Here is a 21,487-nt window from a genome sequence, read left to right as displayed (position 1 = left end):
CTGTTTGTCTTATTTTTAGTCAAAATGTCTCAACTCATTTGATTTAAGGTGAATTCATTTAACAAGTGACATTTCAGCAAGATAGAGGGACTTGTTTTAGACAATGCAACTTAAATATCTTGTTAAATCAAACAATCTTGAAATTATCTTGTTTTGAGTTGAATTTTACAAGAAAACTCAAAATAAGTTTAACTTGTATCGTCCTGCGGGTCAAAATTGACCAGTTTAAAAGTCTGAAAATGCGGAAAGAAAAACAAATTCACAGTGAAACTTCTGATGTCCACATTTTCAACATTTTTGGAAATCTTTGAACGTTTTTTGGTGGAAAAAAAGAAATGTTAAAAATGTTTAAGAAAATTCACAAAAAAATCAACCAAAATCCAGCGAATTTTGCTGGATTTTGATCTGATATCTATGTAATCACTATATTTTTTTAGAATTTTTTTGGAACATTTTTATTCATTTTTTTGAAAATATTTACAAGAATTATCTTGCCAAATGTGGGGGGTGGAGGGTGGTTGGTTTAAAACAAAATTTTTCAGGGAAACTTGAGGAATTACTGGAATTTTAGACCATTCCTGGTTAAGTAGGATGAAATAAAAACACAGTGTAGGAACAACAAAGAAAAATGAAGTATGGAGGCATGAAAACCACATTTGAACAGCAGGTTTTAGCATTTTCGCTAAAATAAAGTTTAGCTTGAGGGTATTTTACCTAAGTTAAAGTAGTAATGGAAAAAAAACTCTAAAAGTTCTGTTTTCAAAATGATGTAAAATATATAGTACTACTAAATGGAAGAATTTGTTGTGCTGAAGGACCTGTTTAAGAATTAATGGAGACTTAAAAACATAATGTTTGGACTCATCAAAAACCTGACAACAGCTTGCATGACTGTTTTTGAGTTCAGACAACTTCTTAAAAAATTATGTTCAACGAACAAAGTGCAGTGAGTTAAAGGAAATAGTTTTTCCTCGACAACTGCAGGAATTTTGAATTTTTTTCAGTGATCGGTGGCATAAACATACGTTTTTAAGGTGGGTAATTCCGAAAAATTAAGTTTTTTTAACAAATGTTTACATGTTATTTAAAGGGTGGTGTACTTAATCACCATAATTAATCATAACACAAGTTTTAAAAAAAAGCTTCTCCAATGTTTAGGAGGTAGAGGAATTTACCTGAAATCCTGAACTCAAAGCAAAATTTAGTTATAAAACCACGTTCATGAAGTTACTTCAACTTGAATTTAGTTTTAAATCAACTAAAATCAGATATTAAAAAACTCACAACATGAAGTTGGTGCAACATTATTAAACAGCAGAAACGTAAATAAATGCAGCTTAAAAGGTTGAGCTACATCCGTAGGCTGGACTTTTAATCTTTTAAACTAATGAACTCATAAGAGTGTATTTTATAGAACTGGATTATACTTTGGTAAGCATTAACGTGTTGATATTAATTTTGCAGCTGGTAAAACCAAGGCTGGTTTTCATTTGTATTTACTTTAGATCACCTGCTGTTTGTTGGCTCTATTTTGAATTATTAATCTGTAAAGCAGCTCTGTAATAAATGTTAAAATGTATGTCATCCTCTAAAATGTGTAGGTGATGTCTTTTACAAGTCTTGATAACATTTTAGTTTCTCTGCATCTTTAGAACCAATCGTGATTCAAATTGAAGCTGAAACTTGTGTTTACATTTGCTGCTTTGTGTAAATAACTCATTAACCAGGATGTACCTGAAAATGTGACCAGTAAACAATCTATAAATGATTGCATTTATTATGATGAAGTTTTATTTTTGAGGAGGTCTGGATCCAGCCCAAGCTCTCTATGAAGACGAGGAAAAACTTCCTCATGGGAAGAAACCTTGGGAAAGGCAATTCAAAGAGAGATCCCCTTTCCACGGACGGCTGGCTGGAGGCTGCAGGAGAGAAGGAAGAAAAAAACAACTTGAGTTCTTCTGGTCGAAAAGAAAACAGCATTAGAGCAGCATTAAATGTTGATTCTACTGCTGTATGTCTGTGGAGGATCCATGTGGATGAGCAAAGTGTAACACTGGTTTTATATCTTCTACATCTGAGAGGATGTGAAGTCCTGTGTGATGTCAATGTCAATGACATACAATGATACTTCCTGTATTAGTGAGTACATAAGACATACATTTTGGAAAATGATGGTTACTCTTAAAGACGAAAGGAGACGACAGTACGACTTTTAGACTTTCAGCGTCTAAAAGTACAAACGAGTCCTTGAAATGTAACTTTGGTCATTTTCCAAAGTCCACAAGAGCTTGTGCAGACTTTGGCAGATATGATGTATACGTTAAACATTGACATGTATGTTCAGTTTGGAATGTTCTGGCAACTTTCAAAGTCTACCAGAGTATATGCAGACTTGAGTGATGTAAATTTCAATGATGGCGCGACTTATACTTTCCGCATTGTCAAGTCTGTAAGGTTACATGAGATACACTTTTCAATACTCAATAAATATCCAAGAGTTCACACAGACATGGAAAGACTGCGTTACAACATAAACCTTCCTGCAAGCGAGTCTGAGAAACATAAATTTCATCATCTTCCACAGTCTGCTGAATATGCACTGACTTAGGAAGATGATGGTACGACATTTACCTTCATCATCGACAAGTACTTAAGAATTCGTAGACTTCGTCACCTCCCAAAGTCTACAAGACTTCATGCAGACTTGGGAAGACGACGGTACAACTTGTTCTTTCTGCATCGATGAATACATGAAGGTCCGACTGAAACTCTCTTGTCTCCCCAAGTCTGTGAGAGTTAATGCGGCCTTGGAAAGACATGACTACGTAAATGTAGCAATTTTCGAAATCCACCAGAGTTCGTGCAGACTTGGGACGATGGCAGTTTGACGTATACTGTAAAACTTGACTTAATACGATACAAGTGCGTCTGCATAGCGTAAATAAAGGCTGATGGTACCATGTATACTTTAAACATCCACAAGGATCTAAGGTTTGGTAAATTGCTGATAAATAGTTTACAATGTTCTTCTCTGGTGTGAACTAAAACCCCAGAAACAGGATTCTCCAAACAGCCTACCTCGGCCTCCGCCTCCTCCAGCAAACCTCCGCTGCCCTCCGGAGGGAACCGGTCTCTCCAGAACCAGGATCAGCTTGAATACTCCTCCTGCCACATCTATGGAAAGGACTTTCCCAGTCTCAAAAATGAAACACAAGGAATGCAAGGTGAAAGTACTGAAGCTCCACAGGAGAATGTTCCCACAACTCTGGATAACATTAGCTACAGGTTGTAAAGATGTTTTAGTCTAATGTTTAAACAGCATTTACAAATATTTCTATTTCCAAGAATGTTCCTGTAAAGTTAATATGATTCCTTTAGCATCAACATTCAGAAGATGTCAAGAACACGGACTATGTTAGATGATTACAAAGTAGGAACATTCTCAAAACAACAGAAGACAAAGAAAAGGAGCGCTACATGGACTCGGCAGAGTTAGTTTGAGGTACTCTTTGGAAGGGGATTCGAAAAATCTTTGAAACAAAAAGAGGATACTCCAAGGCACTCTCTAAAAAATATTAAGATTTAAAAAGCCTTTATTTAAACGGCATGGTCATAAAGACCTACAAAACTTCTACGCGTTTCGGCATCAAGCCTTCATCAGGAAGTCATGCAAACAGATGTCAGGCTGCAATAGGCCCTTTTAAAGGGATGCTCAACCAATTAGAACCAGCCACATGGACTTAGAGGCAAAGTCTGTAGGTAGTGTCAACCAACAGACCCACCAGTAGATACTGTTATTCAGACCACAAAAAAGTTTCCATCCCCAACAAACCTGCATGGTATCACATAAAGCAGGTAAAATTCATTTAAAAAACATAAAAAAAAACCCATCAGAAATCTGGTTAACAACATTTTCACAAAGTGGTCTGTACGTTAGGAGACTTTAACTCAGTGTCTAGACAACAACTACCTCTACAAGAACACAGTATAATCTTGTTCTTCATTTGGTCCAGGAAATGTGGTGGCTTGTAGTTTGTCAATCCAGAATGTCTCCTTTTGGTTCAGTTTTCTTTGTCTATCACCTCTTCTGATGGTCAGTGGGACGTGGTCGATGCCTGTAATTTGTAATGAAGATGAGTTGCTGTTATGAAATTCCAGGTAATGTTTGGCCATGGGGTAGTTGATGTTTCCAGTTCGTATTGCATATTTGTGTTCCGCAAGTCTGTCCTGTAGCCGTCTTTTTGTTCTGCCAATGTAAAAAACTTTGCAAATGGAGCATTCCAGCATGCATATAACAAAAGTGGTCTTGCAGTTGATAAAGTAATTAATTTTGTATTCCTTTTGTGATGTTGAGTCCAAAAATATCTTTGTCTGTTTCACATTCGCACAGTAGTTACAGTTATTGTATTTAAAAGATCCTTTTGGTTTATGTCCCAGCCATGTAGTTGGATTGTTGGGTTTGAGGTGACTGTGTACCAGTTTATCTTGTAGGGTTGGGCATCTTCTGAAACTGACAAGTGGAGGCTGTGGAAAAATGTTACTGAGTTGTGTATCACTCTGAATTATAGCCCAGTTTTTATTTATGATCTTTTTGATGTTTTCTGCTTCAGTACTGTATTTAGTGACAAAAACTGGTCTCTCTTTTGTTTGTTTGGGGGGATTTCTCTCCAACAGGATGTGTCTGTCTAGGTTTTTTGCTCTGTTATATGCCTGTTGTAGTGTGGCATGTTTATATCCTCTGTCCTTGAAGCGACACATCATCTCCTCTGCTTTGATTTGATTGAGGGCTGTGCACACCCAAGTGAAACATAAAGCAAACACAGGACAGACAAAAAAAAGTGAGGCATAGACAGTGTTCTGAGAGAAAAGGTGCATTCTATTTATTTGTGCTCTTTAATTCACACCTTGAAACCAGTTACAAATCTAAGACCCTTCACAAACACCAGATACGATAGAATCCCAACAGGATCAGTTGCAATTCCCCAACCGTCTCGATTCCCCATCCGCCTCGATTTCCCATCCGCCTCGGTTCCCCATCCGCCTCAATTCCCCAACCGTCTCATGACACATTCTCCATCCCCATCGGTCTCGATTCCCCTTCCGTTTCACGACACATTCTCCGTCCCCATCCATCTCGATTCCCCATCCGCCTCGATTCCCCATCCGTCTCATGACACATTCTCCATCCCCATCCGTCTCGATTCCCCATCCGTCTCGATTCCCTATCCGCCTCGATTCCCTATCCGCCTCGATTCCCCATCCGTCTCATGACACATTCACCATCCCCATCCGTCTCCATTCCCCATCCCCATCTGTCTCGATTCCCCATCCACCTCAATTCCCCAACCGTCTCTTTTTGTTCCTCTTTTTTTTCCTCTTTTTTTTGTCTGCATATCCGCTCAAAAGTGACACCAACCAACCATGGTGTCATGACTTAAGCTTCATGCAATTTTATTTCTTATTTATGACTGTGACCATCACCTGCCCTCATGGCAAATTAACCTATCATTTGTATTTCAAGCTGTTTCCTACATTATGCCATTGAGGGCTGTGCACACCCAAGTGAAACATAAAGCAAACACAGGACAGACAAAAAAAGTGAGGCATAGACAGTGTTCTGAGAGAAAAGGTGCATTCTATTTATTGTGCTCTTTAATTCACACCTTGAAACCAGTTACAAATCTAAGACCCTTCACAAACACCAGATACGATAGAATCCCAACAGGATCAATTGCAATTCCCCATCCGCCTCGGTTCCCCATCCGCCTCGGTTCCCCATCCGCCTCAATTCCCCAACCGTCTCATGACACATTCTCTATCCCCATCCGCCTCGATTCCCCATCCGCCTCGATTCCCCATCCATCTCAATTCCCCATCCGTGTCAATTCCCCATCCGTCTCATGACGCATTCTCCATCCCCAGCCGTCTCGATTCCCCATCCGTCTCGATTCCCCAACGTCTCTTTTTTTGGCTGCATATCCGCTCAAAAGTGACACCAACCAACCATGGTGTCATTACTTAAGCTTCATGCAATTTTTTTTCTTATTTGTGACTGGCTGCTGCTGCTGCCGCTGCAGGAGTCTCTTTCTACTGGAGGGCAAAGGAACCTCTTGTTTCACCGAAACCTTTGACTTTTTGCTTTCCATGTCAAGCGGCTCCAGACCATCGTTGATCTTCTTTAACATCTTGTAACGCTCACTGCCACTGAAGGCCGTGGGTCCTGGAGCCGGGTGGATGCGAAGAAGATGACGAAGAAGAAGAAGAAGCGGAAGAAGAAGAAGAAAGGCCACCGTCGTCCTCGTCTCTGTCGTCGTCCTCGTCGGGCGCAGTGCTTCTCCTCCTCCCCGTCTTCCTCTTCCTCGGGGTCGGTTTGCCTCCTCTGATGTACTCGTCTCGTAGATTGAGCCGCTGCCGCTGTTGAATCAAAAGAAAAGAAAAAAAAGTCCAACAAAAACAAGGACAGAAGCAGCCTGGAACCTCGGCGTTCATCCCACATGACTTGAATTCTGGCCTTTATTATTTCTGTAATTAATTTGTGTTTGCTTATAATATCAGTATTTAATAAATGTATTCATTTAGAACAGCTATTGACTCATTCTCTTCATTTATTTTGTAAAACAGTAGAGAAACAACAAGAATTATGACCATTTTTTTTTAGCTCAAATGGTGGCTACTATGATGAACAAGGACTCGGGGGACCTCTAAATCAGCTTCAATTTACAAAATATTTTACCAGAACAGTTCTTTGCTATAATGGAACAAAACTTAAACACTGACAACACAACAAAAAAAAAAAGTGTTTTTTTTTTCATGTAAATCTGATGCACCCTAACGCACACATGCACGGAAAGAAAAAAAAAAACCAAACACACACACATACACACAAAAACACAAAAACCACAGGTTTGCTCTAGTGTGGTGGTCACATACAGTTGTTGTTTTATTTTTGTTATAGTTGCTCACATTGGCTGAACACATGTCAAACACAACTTGTCAACGTAAAGAGTGACTCCACCTGAACACAACACCCCTCCCCCACCCCACAGGGTTGTTTTTTATTCTTTTTTTCTTGTTCTTGTTCTTGTTATTCTTCTTGTTCTTGTTGTTGTTCTTCTTCTTCTTCTTGTGTCCTCCTCCTCTTACTAGTCCTCCTCCGTCTAAGTCGCTGTCCTCTTCGTTGCTGTCCTCTTCGTCTCTTTCGTCGTCGTCGTCGTCATCATAGTCGCTATCTGGTCGCGTTGGCTTGGCTATGACCATCTCGGGTCGTGTCCCAGAAGCCTGGCTATCTGCCCTCTCGCCGACAGCAGACGGCATATCATTTTTTTTGTTTGTTTTTGTTGTTGTTGTTGTTGTTGTTGTCCTCCTTGTTGTTTGTTGTTTGTGTTTTTCCTCCCCCCCTTTGGTTAATGGCAGACTCTCTGGCCGCTTTGAGGTGGATTATATTCCCTCCCTGAACAATCCCCCAACCCCAACCACCCAACCACCCACCCACACACACACACGCACGCACGCACGCACGCACGCACACACGCACACACACACACACACACACACACACACACCCTCTCTCTCTCTCTCTCTCTCTCTCTCTCTCTCTATCCAGTAAGTGCACGAGAGACATGATATTTATTTTTACATAAATATTACTTTAATTTTTTTTAAAAAACACACATTCTGAAGGTGTCCACGTCTGGTCTACTAGGAAGCTGGGGTCGATTACGCCCCCCACCGAGGCGGGACCGAGCACAAGGGTTAAAAAAGAAAACACGTTCTGAAGGTGTCCACGTCTGGTCTCCTTGGAACCTGGAGTCGATGACGCCCCCTCCGAGCACAAGGGTTAATCAGTGAGCAATTCAGCTTTGTAGGATAGAACCTTATTTCCCAATTTAAAAACCATTTCTTAGTCAGAGGTTTAATATTTAATCTAGTGAGCATTCATAATTATCAGCACTGTTCACTTATTAGTTTGCTAAATTTGTATTATCTATATTCTGTGGGACATTAACCTGTATATTAAGTTCGTGAGATAGATGATATAATAAACAATGTTTTAGGATCTTATTAAAACTGGATTTGTTCGTCAGTTTTAGGAATATAACATCTTAGGTACTTTGGTATTCATTGCATCCTCAGTCCTTGCTGTGGGAGCTCTTTGCTTCTTTTCCATGTGTAACATAGTACTTTGCTTCCTGACAGGACTCCAGCCCCACAGCTCTCCTGCCAGGCAGAGCAGGTTCCTTCCGTTGGGACAGAGGGGATCTAGTGATCCCTGCTGTGAGGCGATCCCATGCAGGTGTCTACACCTGCCAACTCAGAGTGCTCATCAACAACCAACCGTATAAAGTCAGCAGAGCCATCCAGCTAGAAGTGCAAGGTTGGTAGCATGTTTTTTTATGAACAGCTCCACTAAGGAGTGCAGGCTAAATCAGAGTTCTCATCTAAAACAAAGGTATAGCAAGGTGTATTTTGAGAGTATTGTGTATAACATTAGTACAGCAGAGCAGACTGGTTCTACACAGCCACAGAGCAGACCGTAAGGTTTTGCAGATAAGTGTAAATAAAGCAAGTGTTTCTGCTCCATTTAATGAATGTCAAATTAATGCTTTACTTTATTTTTTTATCTAGTGAAAACTCCATGCAAAAATTCTAACTGTGATAATACAATAACAAATATTAAACATCAAAAGACATTAATTCACTGAAACTTTCATTTGTGTTCTTTACAACTCCATAATTCTTAGTGTGCCCTGACCCCTGCTGGTCAAACAGATGTATCGCACTGACTTAGCTGAGACACTGACCACACTGACTCGATGTCAGTCGAGATACAAGAAACTTTAAACTTCATGAAACACTGTTGCCTGAAATGAATTATTTTTACTGTTGTGTAGACAAGGTCAGTGCTGCCATTGTTTCAAGAGCTAGATAATCAGCAGCACCGACAGCACTGTTCACAGTAAGTTTTCTTTTGTTTCATGAAATCCAAAATTCTCTATAGAGACAAATAAAGCAGATACTACTAATGAAATTTTCTTCTTTATGTCTCAGTTCCTACAATATTGCCACCAGTGATTGTGTCACCGCTTAATGGAACCATATTTGAAAGTTCACATGGTGAGGGTCGCAAACAATCCTCTCATAGATATATTACTTCTACTGAATACAGGTTTAATTGAATTCTGCTCTGATTGAATTCAGGTTCAGGACCGGAGCTGTTCTGCGTGGTGTCTACTGAGTGTCCAATAGCTGAGTCGACTGTGATCACATGGCTGATAAATGGCCGATCAGTGGAGACATCGTACCTTGACAGAAGGGCTCTACAGGGAGGAAGAAGGTAGCCTAACTTCCAGTTTCTGTACTGGTTAGGGAAGTGAAGGAAAACTCAACTTCACCTTGAACCAACCTTAAGTTGCCCCACAACTGGCACTATAGAGCCCTCATGCCACTATTTGAATACAGACTGGACTGAAAACTACATTCGAATTGAAAAGTTCACCAATTCGCAAATGTAATTAAGGATATTTTGCAATATGTAAAGTTTTTGCTTTCTCATTGACGTTTCTGACATTTTTCAGACTTTTTAAGATGCATGCTGTCATTTTTCATTTGTTCCACTGTAAAGATTTCACAGTAACTTTTAACTCAAATATTCAAAACATTGTCAGAAGTGATATAACCCGTTCACTTGCTGTCACTGCCGCAACATGTTGGATTGTGCCTACTATGTTTTTGATGCCGTCCTTGATGGCTAAGATTGTCTTTATGTTTCCAGGGTAACTAGGATGTCCAAAGGCTGCCAGATTGAGATGAGGCTACTCATTACAATGATAACCAAAGAAGATGTGAAGACGGAGCTTAAGTGCATCACACAGAACATGGGAGGGAGACAGGAAGTTGTTGCCCGGCTTCAATTAGAGGGTAAGAGATCAAAGAACTCTGCCCAAACACTTTTGCCACTGTTAATATCAAGAATATAAGACTTCCTTAAAATCATATTATACAAATCTGTTTTTTTTCCCACACCATAGAAAATCTTATTCTATATCAAAACAATAATTTACTTTATTCTTTTTCTTCACAGACTCTACGTTCACGTGGGTGGTTGTAGCAGCAGTGGCGGTGTCCTGCTTCCTGACAGTGGTTTCTATTTTCCTTTATGTCCTCTTCAAACCTAAAAAGAACCAGAAAATGGATTATTTTCTGGCTCGGCAGAACAGCAGCTACAGCTGTTAATGGAAACACTCCTTCCGCAAACAAAGACCTCCTATAATGTGCTTTCTGTTACATCAAATTAGTCTATCATGCATTGTGTGTATATGAGTCCACACAGTGGTACCACAATATGGCAATATTGTAGAAAAGAAGAAATAAAGCAGCACTTGAATGTATTCGGATTATTTATACAGTTGCAGCAGTTTTCATGCATATGTTTTGTACTGTAGTGGCAGAAATACCTTGCCTGACTGTGACACAGAATTACTGAAACACCAAAAAACTCCAACTCAGATATATATTCGAAGGCCGCTTTATTAAGTACGCCTGTAAAATACAATTCAACAGCTCTGCTAAAAATTCTAGAATGTTTAGTTTTGATCAACGGAACTGATTAAAGTATGTTTATGTGTTATTATGTGTCAGTTAATAGTCTTACCTTATATATCTATCAATGGTGTCAGCAGAATATTAGCAAACACCTCTCAGGGCAGTCCAGTTAAATTTGTTTAGTAAGCATAAATAAATGAAGAGTGTTGATCAAAACACTAGACATTATTAGTTTTTATACTTTGTAAAGGTGAAAGTTTTTTACAGAAAGCATGCCTGTATTGGACTGTATCAGATATTAATGGAGTATGTAATAAAATGGTCATTGAGCGCATATATAGATATAAATATAGATGCCAATATAGATATAGATACAGATATAGATGTAGATATGTGTGTGTATTTTTCAAAATGCATAAATGTTCTCAGGGAAGCATTTTGTATTGTAGAAAAGCGTTAAAACATCATTTTACAAATCTTCATGTCTACACATTTAAATGGCAAATGTGGCTATTCTGAAAGAAACTGGCTTAAGAAAATATTCAAAGTGTTGATGTGTACGTTCAATTTAATGCAGTGTTTGACATAAATGCTGTGATACTGATAAAAATATACAAAAAAGTAAAGTGTTATATTATTTCTCTATTAAATGAATTGAATGATTTTAAATGGTATAACTGTTCCTGTGACTATTCTCAAGTCTAAAAATAAATAAGATCTTTTACCATTACCTTTACTGGGTTATGTAGCTTTTTGTGCATGTCAAAGGTTGAGGTTTGGCCCTCAAACAAAGAATGAGCAGCTTCCTCCCCTTAAGCATGTGAACATATTTTAACATAAATATATTAGTCCAAATATAATGTGACACTGCATTAAGGAAATCCTCCTTTTAGTATTTTTAAAAAGCACTATGACTACAGCATGGTAGCTAGCAAAAACAAACTGAACATCTTTAAATTGTACCAAATTGTACAAATATGGAAATGTGTTTTGTAGCAAGGCATTGTTCACATGTCGAAATGGGTACTTCAGTGGTTTGTGTAACATAAAAAGGCAGGGGAACATAGTTTGTTGATAAAGGCGAATTAAATTCGTTAGTTCATCAGAAAATGTCAGTCAGTCAGTGTGAAGTCACCTGGTTTTTAAATCAACAGGACTGCCACTGCTCTGTTCTTTTCAGACAAAGAGGGATATGTGTGACAGAAAAAAACAAAAAAACAAAACAGCACATGTTCCACAAATGTTAGACTGCCCCACTTTTCTACAGTGTAGTTTCCAGAGAAGAAGCACAGCTAATCAACAATGCAATCAGGTCACCACAAAAACATGTTCTTTAGCTTCAGAGAGACCTACAAAAACACACTTGTTCATATGTTGATCCACTTTTAAAAGCACATCCTGGTTTCAGTGGTGTGTGGCTGGCCTGTGCCAGCACGCATTCAGTGAAAGGCAGATTCAATTCAATTCAATTCAATTCAATTTTATTTATATAGCGTCAATTACAGTCAACTCGTCTCAAGACGCTTTACAGAACCCAAATGCCTGACCCCCAGAGCAAGCCCAAAGGCGACAGTGGCAAGGAAAAACACCCTTTTAACAGGGAAGAAACCTCGAGCAGAACCCGGCTCTATATAGGGGGGACCCATCTGCCTGCTGGCCGGGCGGGTTGAGAAGGACAGAAGAGGGCAAGGGGGAGGGATGGGAGAAGAGGGAGGGGTGGGAAAGCAAGGAAAACACAACACACATTTGGATACATGCATGACAGGATATGTGACACAGACAAAGTATAAGCTAACATTGAAAACTGACTCATAATTTACTCTTATGATGTACGGCTCTGACATTAAACATACTCCATATATAGCTAGCAGTAAAATTCAAACAGTATGTAAGTTAGCAGTTAGCAGATATAGACAGTCTAACAAAAAAGTGGTAGTTCACCTGACCTAGCATGCTTTTGGACTATAAGAGGAAACAGGGACAGCCTGAGGAACCCCAAACAGACAAAGAGAGAACATGTAAACTCCACATATAAAAGTCTCTGCTCAGCCTCTGAGCCACAATGGCATCCTACACAGAAACATGTATAGCTTTTCTAGTTTACTGCACAGAGTACGCAGTAGAACCACAAAGTGTTTTCTAATGCAACCTGGTGCAGTTGGTAAAATGAAAAATCAAAGTTAAACAACACTTTAAACGTAAATCAGAAATCATTTACTGAAAATAATAGATTAAAGTAGTAATAGCTTGACTTTCACAAGTTATCAATCAAAGCATTTGAAGGAATTCTGATCTAAAATTGCTTCTCTGTGCAACCACAAGAGGTCTCAGTATCACTATTATATAAACCAGGATTACAGGAAGTAACTGGGATCAGTCTGTGCTGGAAGCAACTGATCTGACAAGAGCAGGGTAGGACACAACAGTTTTCCTAATAAAATGATATGAATGATTTATGATCATATTAATGAAATTGTGTTGCTTTACCAAAGAAGTGCTTTAAGTGCTGTGTCAGAGGTCTGTGTATGGCGTGAGTCATAAGAAGAGCAGGATCCAGGCTGCTCTCCTTCCAGCTATTGCACAACAGATTGGGACATCAGCTTTCAAAAGAGAGCTGAAAAAGGAAATTGCAACATGTGCTGAAGTCTCTGCAGAAGAGGAAGTCGGAGTGGGGAAGACCACGTAGGAGCTTAGAACTACGTTTTTTAAGATGTTTTTACAGGAATTTCATGTGGCCTGAGGAGGCGGGTTACCTTTACAGAAGGAGAGGAGAATAACATCAGCCTGGTAAGTTCTCCGTTTTGAACAGTTCTGCTGGGATAATAAATTTCCAGAATCCTTGACATCACTGTTACTGTATGTGACATCCCTATCCACATCTGCACTCCGCTCAGTTCAAGATCAGTTCTTCAGCATCATGTTAACCAAACAAATGGTTTCAATGGTCTGGTCCTGAGTAGCACTTACGGGGTTTCACAATGTGTTTCTCATTCACCGATTCACAGATGAATGTGTAAAGTGTGTGATTAGTGGACAACCCGCTTACCACCGGAGCCACAGCCACCCACTGAACATTTATCATGAAAGCACAAGATTTTCAGGATTCCTAAGACACATGTAGGGACATGTTTTTCCAAAGACGGAAGAAGAAAGGTGAAATAAAAGAACAAATTCGACTGCCGTATTTTTTTCCCCACATTTACATAAATTAGTTCAAACACTTTAGCAAAAATGTTGCCTGTAGAACCCTACAGTTCTTCTTTCCTAACATTCATTAACCTGCCATCATGTCATATAACAGAGATGCAGGTGACACGCTCCCATGATGGAAAGATGATGTTGTATGTGGTAGATATGGGCACCAGTGATGACGCTCTGTCAACATCATCTTGCTGCTATGATGTCTGTGACAGAATTTTTCTTCTTTCTCCATTTTATGGTGGATGACAACAAGTATTAAGGTGATTGATGTCTGTACTGACAATACTAAGCTAGCTTCTACTTATAGCCACTTGTGGACCCATAGTTGGTTAAGTGTTAATGAATTACTGTGCAAAATCGTATCTGTTAAATTAATATATTGCGAGAACAATTATTTGGGGAGTTGACTGGGAATGGTAAAAGGAGACTTTCTCTCTATCACTAGTGAAGTGTGCCATCAAAATTACTTCATAGCTCTTATTTTAGCGTAAATAGTTGCATAATGTTGCTTTTCTCATTTGGCCTAATTGTTTTATAGTCTAGAAATCTATATGAAAAGTGGCGAGAGAATCAAAAATGCAGGCTGAATATGGCAGAAGAATCTAGTCAACATATCATAAATATCAGCCTAGTTTAGAACAGCTAGGGTTGGGTTAATTAAGCTGAGGTTAATTGATAACTCTAAATTGCCCGTAGGTGTGAATGCGAGAGTGATTGTTTGTCTGTATATGTAGCCCTGTGACAGACTGGTGACCTGTCCAGGGTGTCCCCTGCCTTCGCTCGAGTCAGCTGGGATAGGCTCCAGCCCCCCCGCGACCCTAGTGAGGATAAAGCGGTGTATAGAGAATGGATGGATGGAAAATGGGAAGAAAAAGCTTAATAACATTTCAAAAACATGAATAAGGGATATGGAATACTGGTTTGGATAAATTAGATCTAAAACGTGAAAGAATAGCGAAAGAACTTTACAGTTACCTGTTTTTGACCCAGCCTGTGTTGATATGTTGTCAAATTGAATCACCAGCACTCAACTCCCATTACAAACTGAAACACCTGCCTTAAAATACTCACCTTTAAACAGCAGCATCTGGCAAACATCAACTGTCTATATAGTCAAAAAATACCCCTTGTGGTTGGAACATTTTCCTTCCAAGTAAAGAGAGCACAGAATTTGCTGGGGCATCAGGATGTGGCTAACTGCCAAATTGTGGCTGTAAGTAGTTCACGTTTTCTGTAGCGCATCCTGTTTGAAAAAATGTGACATTTACTCAGGGACTGTGAATTGTGGAGAATGACTCATAACTGAACGAGTGCCATTGTCTCCTGGGGATTCCTCTATCCAGCGGGGAAGCCCAGGTGCAGCGTCACACATCTGCAAAACTGCACCTTGCTTTAATGTTAGATTTTGAAAATCAAAGCTTATTCCTGGCAGTTGTGATGCTTTCAGCTCTTAAAATGAATGAAATTGTAACTTTTTGGATTAGGTAATGAGCTGATTCACAGATCTTGAAGGCAAGGATTATAAAGTCTTCATGCTTTAAAAAGAAATGCTCCATTTTCATATAGCAATATAACAGCTGTTGCTTAAATATTTGTAGTTTCTAATCTCAGAAGAACACATTCTTGCAGTGGCCACAATTTTTCCAATCTTATTCTATAAAAATGAAATATGTATATCTTATGAAAAAATAGTCAAAAGACATATATTGTAGGTTAATTGGTGATTCTCAATCATGTATGTGTAAAAGTGAGCATGCATGGTTGTTTGTCTCTAGTCTTCTACATAATAAACCACTTACACTAAATGGATGGATGTATTTGAAAATGCAGGGGCTACTGCTTGGTCATTTGTTTTCTCACAAGTCTTTTGCTTTAAATGCAGTCATTTTCTTGAAGGTTAATATACAATATTGTCTTTAGGATTTAGGTAAATGTTCTTTTTGGAGATCACTGTCAGATTTGGTCAATAGAAGTCATTCTTAATGGATACGGTCAGCGTTTTGAGTAACTGAAGTTATTTTTAGTGCAGGTTACGGTCAGTTACTTGGTTCAGAATAGGAGGAGGTTTTGCTGACAGTTTAACAGCGTGGCAAAATTCAAAGGAAGATGAACAGAGAGCTCAGTGGTGCAATCCAAACACTCTCTTCCTCCTCTTTGTGTGTGTTGTTTGTGCTTTCGTCCCGTGGAGGTGGGACAGAGCGGTTGAGTCACCGGCTGAACTGCACGGTTGAGACTCCAGTCTGCATGCAAGGGTCAGAGGTGAGGTTTCCTCTGTTAGCGCTGCCGTGTGGTGCAAACTAAATCATCCTTCCTCCGTCTGTTTCTCTGAGGTGAGTCAATAAATTATGCCCACTCATACTGTTATCTGTAGACAAGTTTTTCCTGTCTGTCTGATTTTGGATTTTGTAATACTAACTCTGAAGGTATGTATTATCTTATTGGAAATAGGAGATCTATTCGTGCTTCAGGAAAACTTTGTTCAGAGTAGAATGTTTACTCTTGAGAAATGTGTTGCAATGCGAACCACAGAGACCTACTTTGGTTTAGACTATATTAGAGGTACCTACTGTAGCCAGCAACTTATTTTTAAGCTGTGTATTGTGAGCATTAATGATATTTTACTCATTTTAAATAAACAGTTGTATAAAATCAGTGGCGTGGCACTGAAACTGTTTTAAAAAAAACAAAAAATGATTGTCACTATATAAAATCAAAAATCTCCATTAAAGGATTAGTGACTTTAGGTGTATGGTTATTCAGGGCTGATCTGGAGAACCATGGGGTTTTTCCTCTGTGCTTGTGTTTTGATACAGATATTATCTCTGCCATTGTGTGAAGGTTCACACTTTCTCACATTCTGTACATTTAGGCAGAGCACCTGGCTGACATGTGTTTGTGCAAATAAATGACCACATTTTCCACAAACATCACTCATCACTGAAACTAAAGAAGGTTGAGCTTGTTGTGTATATTGTACTATGTCTGTGGGTTTTATTGATTATTGATTTATTTATCTATGACTAAATTCATAACTGAGGGTATTTTAGCAACAAGCAATTATTTGACTGACCAGTTTCTGTTTGCTGTTAACTGAATCATCCGGCTCTGGGCTTGCCATTGCAGCTTGTGGAAGGTCAGACAACTTGATTCATTGTGTTTTTTCCAGACGCTTTCACAGTTTTGTGTCATTGCTGGTACTTTACCTCTGGAGATGGAAATGCCCACACTAAAATAGGCATTAATGCATGCCGTTGCACCCACTAGATGCCAGATCTGATCAGTTTAGTAGCTTTACATGAAACAAACAGAGCTACAGTGGAAAACTAGACATATCTAACCCAGCCAGGAGTCTCACAGAGCATCTAATCACAAATCCAAAAAGACCAAGCTTGTTTATTACCAAGACCTACATCTTATTTCACTTCACACTAAAAATAACACTGTCCGTAGTGTGAAACATCACATTCAGTCTTGCCAGTCGTATTCTTGGGCTCTGGGTAACTCCCATTGTTTTCCCTATTTAGTGTTAAATGAGTCATGTATTTTGATGACCTCCCACAGACTGAATGTCTTTAACTTAAAACCATCAGTCACAGCTCAAGGTCTGCACTGATCACACGGACTATTTTGGAAGATGATTCCCGCACAATATCTGAAGTTTCCTCTCTTAAGGGAAGAAAAGGGTAATTTCTATTGGAATGTTCCCACACTGTCCCCATTCTGGCCAACAGAGCAACATCAACAGCTGGTTTCTGATGGTTTCTGATAGTCTGGTGTTAAATTTTATAGATATTTTTTCAGACATTGTTAAAGATAAACTGCTATCGTGGCAGAATGAAATAGTGGTTTCCTTTAAGGGTCACCTTGTTTCCTTTAGGAAAAGAAAATACTCTTAATCTAACAGATTAACAGACTAGGGGCACTGTTTTCCTGAAATGGGATGCAAATGCCAACAAAATCTGGGGGCACAAACAGGTCAGCATTTGTGACCTGCAATGTTTTTGCAACTGTGGTGAACGAGTTCTTAATAGGTGGGCTAAAAATTCAGCAGGTACAATAGGCACAAGCATCACTGATGAACGTACACAGGTCTCGTTGCTAATCTCGTTGCTTTTAATGACAGAAACGAGAGAGAGAGAGTGTGTCTCAGAGTGGCAGATAAAAATTACTCCTCCAGAAGCACCTAAACATTCAAAATATCCAAAGTATTTATATACAAATATGCTGTAAATGGTATAGTGAACAGGAAGCTAATTGGTGTTATAGCTGCAACAATATTAATTTATTATGGTCCATAAAAGTCAATATGAGCAACAGGAATGTCACAAGAAACAATACCTCAGTACCAAGTCCATGACAAAATTCTAAAAACATGACAGCAACCAGTGCAGAAGCAACAACAGATCTGTTGCAACTAGTTTTAAAATAACGACCACATGAGTCACGTATGCAGATAAATTAAGTCAGAACTGCATGATCATAGACACGTAAAAGACAACCACTATTCACACATTGTGCACAGAACGTTTTGAACAAAAGAAGGAAATACCTCCAACTCCTCTAAGTATCTCAAAGGCAAGCGTCCTCACTTGTGCACAGAAATCAGATAAGCAATGCTGTTACCACTATTGTCTGTAAAATGCGACAGGTTACATCTGTTGTGGCAATTCTCCATTTACAATATTTACTTGGCTAATGCAGTCTTGCTTCAGTTGATGTAAGGAAAGGTCATAAAGTGAGCTGGGTTTTGTTCCTAATGTTCTTAAATCTGTGTAGATCCTCAGTCATCCACATTGTGATAATATTCAGTGCTTCAGCATAAGGCAACTGGTTGTTAAAGATGTTTCAGATCTCATCTAAGAGGATTCTTCATCACTAACTTGAAAAGTTGGAAGTCCCTGGTATTTATTTTCACCCACAAATCACATATCTCATGGTTGATTAACCAAAATGTAGAGGGATTTTCCCAAAGACAATGCCCTGGTGCACATCTGGCCCAGCAACATTCTTAGACAAAAACCGCTTCACCCTAAAGACACAACATCTACACACAAGCTGGGCAATGTTGTATTTCCAGTGCAATACAGCAGATCTTGCAATGACTAAACAACAACTCTACAAGAGCCAAACACAAGAGGTCAGCTCCTCAGGACAGGACTCAGAAATCCACCTGCGTCTAAAGACTGAGGGACATAGAAATGGTTTGAGAGAGAAGCTAAAGATGCCATCTATGTTAAACTATAACAGCCATCTCTAAACAGAGGAGGGAGTCCACAACACCATTTATCAGGTGCTCACAACACCATTTCACATCATTTATAATTTAAGTTATTTAAGTCTGTTAATGGACCACAAACCATGTGATTAGAGGGTGAAAATAAATGCCTATCCACCATTCAAATTAGATCTGAGCCAATCTCTGTCTTCAAGAATCAATCCAGTTGCCTTCTACTTCACTCACTTAAAACCCTAATAGCAGGAATATAAGGGTTTGTTTGCGTGTGCGTCCACATGCACATATAATTCTCGTGTGACTCTCTGTAATCATTTAGCAAACTCAAGCAGCATCATACTCGTAGCATTCAGCCTATAAGATGTCCTAAACCCTTTATTTATTCATTATTTTTTCGTTGGTGTCTGTGAGACCCCTTTATCTCTTGCGTTTTTTTCCTGAAATGTTGGTTGATTTATCATCTCAGAACTTTCTGTAAATTTCAAAACTTGAGTCTGTTAAAGCAACGGTCTGGGATAGTGGTTTCAAGGTTTTTTTTCTCCTCCTGGGACACATCAAAGGATTTAATTTCTATGGGGGTTTTGGCCATTTTGAAGAAACAAAAGCAAAGTGGATTTTTAAAAATTGTTAAGGTCTGCTTTTCATAATATAATTGCACAAATGCAATTTATAATTGTTTTTTAAATACCAAGGTGGGGACCAGAAGGCAGGGAGAAATATGAGTCTGACAGAAAATGACAGAGGAATAAAAGAAGGGTTAAGGACATCTTAGAGTCTGTATACTATACATATTATGCTAATTCAGGGCTTTGCTTGATGATTGCAAAGCGTCACAAAAGAATAAACCTCTTCATAGCTTGCTGTGTGACCAATGTTGTAACAATACACATCTATTTCACAACAAAAGTTACTGTATTCTGCCTTTAGATACTACATCAAAACAGTGACCTGCAGCTGGATGTTTATTTCACATGCCAACACAAACAAACAACTCATGATGTTAGTTGACTCTTCATGAAGGATGACATGTTCTCGGTACAGTAGTTTTTGTTCAAGAAAACATTTTGGTATTGACAATTATGATATTTTTATGCTTGGAAATGATTATTAAATTTCTAGTATTGTGCTATTAATAATATGTATCTAAACAATACTAATAATACTTTGAAACCCTTTCCTTTGCATATTTTACTAAACCCATAACAGCAATGTGACATATGAATGAACCATCCATATAGACCAATTTAAACATATAATTTATGCATGGAAAGCTCTTTTAATTTTTTATTTTTTTTTTTACAATTAATGAGCTCTATCCACAGAGAAAAATGTAGCATAACTGATTCTGACTCATATGACTCGTACACTTTCATACAGGGTGTGTCTGTTATTGGGCATGTGGTTGCTTGTTCTGGAGGTATCAGGGGCACGCACTGTGGATCTGGGTTTCAATTCTCCATCAACATTTGGGATCACATCCTCTTCCCCTCTGAAAAAAAAGTTCTCTTGCTTTGCTTAGCACTTTTCCTTCACTCTAGGAAATCTAGACTTGAATAGCTGACATATGCCCCGTTTCCTAAAAGTATCTCATGGTGAATATAATTTTTGTCCCATTCCAAGTCTATGAGATCATCAACACCAGATTTTGGACTTGGCGCTCAGGATGTTTTGAATGCTGTAGATCTATTTGAATGAGTTCTACAATAAACTCTTCAACATTCACATTTGCCTTGTTAATAAATGAAAAGAAACTTTGGTTAGTAATTTACCTCCATTCAAGACATAGTGGATCAGATGAAACCTAGGTTGTGTGGGAGTGTGTTTAACATTTTTCTTCCAGGAATTTAGAGTTCTACTTGCATATTTGTTAGCTTTTCTGTGTCAACTGTTTGTAAGGACAGCAGCTGAAAGAACATTTTGCTGCTGCCGCCTTCCATTTGTCTTGTCGGTGAATCATGACTGAAGTGTGCTTGTTTTAGATGACTCATACTAGTTATGCAGCTCAGTGGGCAGAATTCAACCACTGTTCATATCAAATCACTGCTAACGTCCACTGTGTTTGTTTCCAACTTGTGTTTGATCCTTACTTTTGAGGTTTTGCTGAGTATATAGTGGTGTTGAGCGTCATATTTGTACTGCTTGTGTTAAAATTAGGTTGTTAGATTAAATGAAATTACCTTTACAGGTAAAAGCCAGAAAATTAGAATATTTTCATAAACTTGATTTATTTCCGTAATTGCGAACAAAAGGTATAACTTTTACATTATATGTAATCATTGCACGCAGACTGATGCACTTCAAATGTTTATTTATTTAATTTTGATGATCATAGGTGGCAACAAATGAAAATCCGACATTCCGTGGGTCAGAAAATTAGAATATTACCTGAGGCCAATACAAAAACAGGATTTGTAGAAATGTTGGCCAACTGAAAAGTATGAACGTGAAAAATATGAGCATGTACAGTACTCAATACTTGGTTGGAGCTCCTTTTGCCTCAATGACTGCATT

At 38.7% G+C, this 21,487-nt stretch overlaps 1 protein-coding gene and 1 long non-coding RNA gene across 19 annotated transcripts in view; one reads left to right on the top strand and one right to left on the bottom strand.

Annotated features, from left to right (window-relative positions):
- The window catches only part of LOC110964083 (interleukin-1 receptor type 1-like), a 107,117-nt gene that overhangs the window by 66,201 nt on the left and 19,429 nt on the right, over positions 1-21,487 (top strand). The window contains exon 2 of one of the 18 annotated variants that reach the window (XM_051958909.1): positions 15,932-16,073. The exons of 16 other annotated variants lie outside the window; for them this stretch is intronic. The gene's annotated coding sequence lies outside the window, so the exon portion shown is untranslated. Of the gene's footprint in view, positions 1-12,921; positions 13,330-15,931; positions 16,074-21,487 lie in introns of those variants that run through there. One more of the 18 variants, XM_051958913.1, reaches the window with a different exon arrangement.
- Positions 1-21,487, bottom strand: part of LOC127537133 (uncharacterized) — a 58,522-nt gene that overhangs the window by 23,987 nt on the left and 13,048 nt on the right. The gene's annotated exons all lie outside the window — the stretch shown is intronic.

This window comes from Acanthochromis polyacanthus, chromosome 14, assembly GCF_021347895.1.
Source record: "Acanthochromis polyacanthus isolate Apoly-LR-REF ecotype Palm Island chromosome 14, KAUST_Apoly_ChrSc, whole genome shotgun sequence".
In the NCBI taxonomy this organism is placed as follows: Eukaryota; Metazoa; Chordata; class Actinopteri; family Pomacentridae; genus Acanthochromis; species Acanthochromis polyacanthus.
Note: the sequence above shows the minus strand (reverse complement) of the source record. Positions and strands in the feature narration are given on the sequence as shown.